The sequence below is a fragment of the Nannospalax galili genome, unplaced genomic scaffold (genome assembly GCF_000622305.1).
Source record: "Nannospalax galili isolate Female #2095 unplaced genomic scaffold, S.galili_v1.0 scaffold302, whole genome shotgun sequence".
Lineage (NCBI taxonomy): Eukaryota > Metazoa > Chordata > Mammalia > Rodentia > Spalacidae > Nannospalax > Nannospalax galili.
In genome coordinates, this window is record NW_008350120.1 from 2,167,680 (window position 1) to 2,174,610 (window position 6,931).

Here is a 6,931-nt window from a genome sequence, read left to right on the forward strand (position 1 = left end):
AGTATCTAATTAAAGGAGGAGGGGTAAACCCGGTCATTGGACCCTCACCTGAGTATCCAGCTGCTCTTCCCAACCAACTGTATGGAATTTGGCCCTAATCATACATGGTCTCCTGGGTTTGGGGAGGACTAAAGTATATTATCTGAGAAAGGCTAGGAAGAAAAGGCTTGATCCATGCTGGGTTAAGACTTTCCAGTGTAAATACCCTCAGGTCACTCATATACCCCAGAAACCCCTCAGTCATCTCTGTAACTAAGCTCAATAAATTTATTGGTTCCCCCCAAAAAACTTTAATGTAATCAAACATTGGTTTGCTACTACAACGAGAAAAGGGGAAAAACATTGCTTAATATTCCCAGAAAAGAATTCTCACAACAGATGGAAAGTTTATTTGTTAATGTTATTATGTCTCATGGTTATTAAAAAAGAGAATGGTAAGATAAAAGATGTTAGAAGGATACAGGAATGGAGGTATTTTGTTAAAAATGAGAAAGCCTAAGCAAATGATGGAGGTCTATGTAGATTTTTTATGATTTATCAAGCATGAGAAGAAGATCTTAAAATTTCTAAGGTCAGAGCTTAGTCAACTAGTTTAAGAATGTCTCATCAAGGTTTATTTTTAAATGTTTGGGTTTTGCCCAAGCTCTATCTACATAGCACATGGTAATTAAAAGTACCAGATTGGTGTAACCTTCTTAGATGTTTAATAGCCAGACTTTGAGGCCTATACTAATCTGGTCAGAGGGACTTAAAGGGACAATTTTTTGTTTCTTGCCTTCCAAGGTCAAACAAGTTCAGGGGCTATGGAGTATCTCTTGAAGAAATGTCCTATAACTTTGGTGAGTCACCTGTCCTCTTGTTCAGGGAGGCCATGGAGACCCCAGAAGATGGAGTTGAACCAGTGTCCAGTTTGCAAAGAGGAGAGTCAACACAGGGGAAACATTTCCTCCATGCTTCCAAGGGAAGCCCAGGTCAAGCAGGACCTCTTGACTTATCTTCACGTAGATGGAACTGATAAAGAAAAGCGTGAGGAGCCAGGGGCTCCCCCCAAGCCCATATGACCCCCGAGAAACAGATCCTCATATGCCCTTAAAAGTAATAATATATTGGTTTATTTAGGCCAACTGTATGGCCTTAAACACCCAAGTGGAAAGTGTAACCAAAGATTAAAGTCATCAATATATTTCTTTAAGAACTCAAAGGATTACACATCCCAGACATTAGACTTAAGTTCTTATGTTATTTAGACAATTATTTCTCATTGGTGATTTTGTTCCTAATAGGACAGTGCTACTCAGGTGTAGGACTTTAAATCTTGGTCTACAATACTGGAGTGCCCACCTACAGCTGAGGGAAACAAGTCACTATTCTAAAATGATGCTAAATTTGTTTTCTCTCCCTATCTAGAGGCCATTTAAGAGGGAGCTGATTCTAGCCACTCCAACAGTTATCAAAGTGCTTGACAACAAATCCTGAGTTCATCGATCATTCCCGCCTTGGCAGGCAAAAGAAAAATGAGAAAAAAACCTGTTAGATGGATGATTTTGGGAGCCCTCATCAAGAAATTCCAATGGACTTTAATTTGGACATTTTCTGGTTCCTTGCCTAGAAACTGTAATACTAACTACTCTTGCCCTTACTCTTACCTTTACTTTTCCTTCACATCTCCCAGGCACCAAACACCTTTCTTTTCTCCCTATAGTTAAGAGATATGTAATTTGGGAGTCTTTTAGATAGACCCACTAGAGGGGTACCCCAGTTGCCTCACCCTGCGTCCCTGTTCAGCATGGAAGAAGCCAGAGTGGTCTACGTCCCAATTCCGTATTGGCAAATGGGTAACCTCTTCAGAGGATGGTGTGATAAGAATAGGAGGTAGGAATTGGCTAGGCAGTTAGGGCAAAAAGACCCCAAAGAAAAGTAGCCAGTTTCTTTCTTGGCTAAAAGTCAAAATGTCCTTGGGCCTTTTAGCAAAGTACTCTGTCCCAAAGGCCAAAAATGGTAAAAGTATTTGGGAGCTCTTATCCTCCCCCCCCAAAAAAAAGATTTTAGGGTTACCTCTTCAAAGTAATAAAATAAAAGGTAAAATGATTATGTTATTTTGATGCTTGTTCCCTGTTTCATACAATTTCTTACAAATTACTGCCATTGCAAAAATTACTACCAATCAGGTCCTGGTCAGTTATCAAACTTTGGACTCTCCTGAGATAGATGAATTGGCTCTTAAAGCTTGTGATGATACTTCTCCATTTATAAAACAAAACAGGGGGAGATGCTGGGGAACCTTGCTGTTAAGGTCGGCTCCTTTCTCAGCGGGGGCTTCCTGCCTGACTTACCTGGAAAGTGCCGCCAAGCACGGATGCTTGGCCTCATTTGAAACATGACCTTTGGCATAGTTACCTGCAATAAAATTACCCCCAGGTTTTTTCTTTATGATAATTATGCATTTCCCCATAGTCGGACGATAGGATCCCCTGCCACATGTAAATAAAGCATACTATGAGCACCTATCAGCTGAAGCATTGGCTGCTGCCTCCACACTATATTTTCCCTGACCCCCACTGAATAAACGGAGCTGTTTCACTGAGTCTGGAGCTGTTTGTATCACTGAATCTGCCTCCCCAGAAGCACTTTCTTCCATCAGTGCTCACTGGCCGTCCTGACCCTGTTGGTTGCTTCTGCTCCCTTTGCCCTCGTGGACCGGTGGCCAACGACCCACGAGAGGAGGGAGAGACCCCACAGGTTGGGGCATTGTTTGGCCCAGTGTCCAGTCTGTCCACATCTGAAGCAGGGTCCTGGCGGCTGATGCTCTGTTGCACTGGAGCCAGAGATTGTCTTCTTTGGAGGAGCCCTTAGAGCTGTGGCCAGTAGCTGGTATTTTTGTTTAGTTAGGGCAAATTTGTCCATCCTAGTCTGCTCCTCCTGGTTATTAAAGACTTTAAATGCCATTTCTAACATCTCCCTGGGGGGGGGTTATCTGGGCCCCTTTCTAGCTGTTTAAGTTTTTTCCTACTATCGGGCAGACTGTGAGATGAAATGATGGTTAAGCATCTTTAGAATCTGGATCATATCTGATGTACTGCCTCAGTAAGTCCAGCCAGAAACTATGCTGGGTTTTCAGAGGGATTTTGGGTTATACAATTTTATGGGAGGTTTTCTCTAATCCTGCAAGAAGACAAGCAATCATAAAATTATGAGCCTTTCTCTCTTCTCTTCCATCCTGATAGTTTACATGGAATGAAGCAGGCTGGGTCTGTGGAGAAGGATCCTAATTTTTTCTCTATTGGGGACATATTGTTAAGAGAGAAAGGGGGTGAATTCTGACAGCTCCTTCTACCTAGGCTACTGTCAGCACAGGTGCTGAGAGCTGCCAGTGGGGGGGGGCATGGCTAAGCAGGACCCTGAGCCTCTTCTCAGCCCAGTCTGTGACCCCAGGCTCCCAGGCTCCAGCACCGCCCGCTTTGTGGCCCAGAGCTGCCTGCCTTGCGCTGTCGCCCTCCCTTGCCCACAGGTGGGTCGGGCGGGCACCTGAGACCCCGCAGGGCCATGGCTGGTGACCATTAGAGGCATGCGAGGCATGGGGGTGAGGTACTACCCATTCCTTGCTGCAGAGGCAGCGCAGGCTGTGGTGGCAGCCACCTCTTGAGAAGGGGGGACAGGGGAGGAGGGCAGAGGAATTGCTGTCAGCTGGAGGGGTCTTACAAGAGGACCTGGTGATCTGGCAGGGAGCGCAGAGGGAGAGTTGGGCACGAAGAGCAAAGAAAGCTTGGATAAAAGGGGTTTGGACTATTTGCCAGTTACTTTGGCAGAAGTTATCTAAATCTCTTAAAATACTGAAATCTAAGGTTCCTGTTTCTGGCCAGACAGAACCATTGTCTACCTTATACTGTGGCTAGGCAGTGGTGCAGAGAAATTTGAGGAGCTTAGGTCTGACAGTGTCCAGAAGATCTAAAGTTTTTAAAGAATTTAAGAGGCAAGCGAGGGGGGTGAGTCCAGTAGGTTTAGAATTGAGGTTGCCCATTTTAATTAAAGTGATGAGGAAGAGAATGAAAAGGGCAGTGAGTGTGAGGAGATGAGAGATAAAGGGGAAGGGGAGGCTTATGGGCATCTTCAGGGAAAGAGGAGGTTGGGAGTGCGGCTGACTAGGAAGACAAGTGCCAGGAGGAGGAGAAAGACTGAGAGGACGAGAACAAGAGAGGAGAGAGGCATAAGGGAATAGGTGTGCCAAATTGTTGTGCGAGACTGACATCCAGAGAGGTGTCCCTCTGTGGAGAGGGTCCCGAAAATGAGAGTGTCCCAAGGTCCCTAGAAACAGGGTCCTGTGACTAGGGATGGGAAAACGTGGGATCTCCTGATGTACCGGTACAATTTAGCGAGGAACAGGAGATCCCAGGACTGTATGGCATGAAGAAGAAAGGAGAGGAGAGGAGAGAGGAGAGGGAGGGAGAGAGAGAGAGGTGTCAGGAAAAGGATTTGAGAGCGTTGGATGGATGGGTCTATCCGTCAGGTGGGCTTAGGCAGACACAGCAACTGTGCCGGACACTCAACGGTCACAGAGGCCCGTGCTGCCCAGTGGCCGAAGTTCTGAGTCCGGAGGGATTGATGGTCGTGATGAGGAGAGTGCCAAATGGCAGGGAGAGAGGGTGGCAGCAGAGGGTGGAGGAAGGAGGGAGAGAGAGAGAGAGAGAGAGAGAGAGAGAGAGAGAGAGGAGTGAGAGAAGGTGAGCATCTGATGGCTGAATCCATGGTGAATGCAGGAGCTAGTATCTTAGTATCTGGCAGTTGGTCCAGCCAGAGTCCTCACTGCCATACCCAAATAGGCGATCTGAGTCACGGCACCATATGTTAGCTCAAAAGGTGGCAGGGGTTGGGATTGCCACGAAGCAGAAACAAAGAGGACTCTGGCAAAGTGAGAGTTTAATTGGGTTTGGTGGGGCTGGTCCTCAGCTCGGGTGTGAGAAAGAACCAGCAGCTTAAGGGCTGCAGAGGGGTAGCTTGTAAAGGGACGGAATGAGGAAAAAGAATATTTTCCTGCTGTTTGGGACTGTTGGGGGCTGCTTGCTCACGGAGGGGCCAGGGGGTCTGTGCCTGGTGAAGCACATTGGGGAGACAGTTACTGTAAAACTTTTTTCTACAATTACAGAGCTCCAGGAATTAACTGCAGCTAAGGGCTTGGGAAACCTGTTTGTCAGCCTGTGGGGCACACTCTGGTGATCGCAATACATTGGTTATTAATTTCCCAGGGGCTGCTCTTGTTAACTCGCAGGTGGCTGGAAGCTGGTTGACTCAGTTTCTCTTAGGAGCCTCATGGTTTCTGGGTCTGGGGTTGCCTAGATCTGAGCCCTATCAGTTTCGTCCACTGGAGCCTGGTCAACCCACTAAGAGTCTCACCCTTAAACAAAACAGACTCTCCTGCTCCCAGCAGCCACCAGTTGCCAGTACTTCCTCAGATAGGGTTGGGACTTCTTACCCACTTCCCATGTCTATGCTGGGATTTTGTCTGGTCTGATCTTGCGTGGACTTGTGCACACTGTCACCATTGCCGTGAGTTCCTAGGAATAACAGACCAGCTGTGTCATTATGTAGCCCTGGCTAGAACTCTCTATGAAGACAGGGCTGACTTTGAACTTGTAGAGATCTGCCTGCCTCTGTCTCCTATGTGCTGGGATTGAAAGAGTACTCCACCACACTGGGCCACTGTACCCATTTTATATAAACAGAAATGAAACAAAGTTTTGCTAATGTCTAAAAGATGAGGGACACTGTCATGTGCTGCTGATGGAAAGTGAAGAAAAGCCTGCATCCCGAGGGGTTCAGGCCTGTCTCCTGCATTCTGAGGGCTCACCCTCCCCTAGGCCTGTCTCCTGCAACCCGAGGGGTTCAGGCCTGTCTCCTGCATTCTGAGGGCTCACCCTCCCCCAGGTCTGTCTCCTGCTTTCAGAACATCAGCGCTTCGAAGCTTATGTGTGCGCTTGGTTAGGTGGCTTCATGGACATTGCATTTATCTTAACTTGTGCAGTCTGTACAAAGGTTTGCCACAGGTGGAAAATGACCCTGGGACACTGGACACCTCGCTGTGGGGTGTTTGAGTCCTTGTAAGCAGTGATGGAGTGGTCTTCGTTTCTCTTCCTTGGAGAAGCAAATGGAGTTTGAGACCAGCCTTTGAGTAATGCTCAGTAGCAGAGATAAAGATCTTATGAAATCATGAAACAAATTACAAAGCAGGAGATTTTTAGTTCCATTAATATGTGCAATAAAGTGAGAATTATTTCAAAATAGTAATTATTGCATTTCTTTGCATTTTATCACTTGCATCTTATCTGTTTTAGAACAGTATTGGTGTAGTAGTATATATAATTATGTGTGTGTGGCACATGCCCTTGCATATAAGTGTACAGTGGGAGCTCAATGGTAAGGAGCGTCGGCTCTTCTGTTCCCCATGGCCATGTGGAGCATGGCGTGGGCTGTGTAGGGAGCAGAGCAGGAGGCTGCTGAGTGCGGATTGTTTTCCTTGGCCCCTCTGTGAAGATGCTTGCAGAGAGTTTGCAACCTTGGCCACAGTAGTAATTCAATGACAGGTTTAACTAACAAATTAATTAATTGATTACTTTTGGAGACAGGGTCTCACACAGAGGCCCAGGCTGGCCTGTAACTTGCTATGTAGCCTAGGTTATCCTGGAACTTGTGGCAACCCTCTGACTGCTTCCCAAGTGGTAGAATTGCAGGCATGAGTCACCATACCCAGCTTTGTGGAAAGGTTTAGACTAGTGCATCCTTTGATGAATTAAAACTAATTTCTAGGACTCCTTATGATCTTTTGTGTTTGTCTCCATAAACTCCAGAACCTTCTAACACAATGACAATATTGCAAGACATTTCTATTAAGGAGATATAGCGTGTGTGTGTGTGTGTGTGTGTGTGTGTATACACGTGC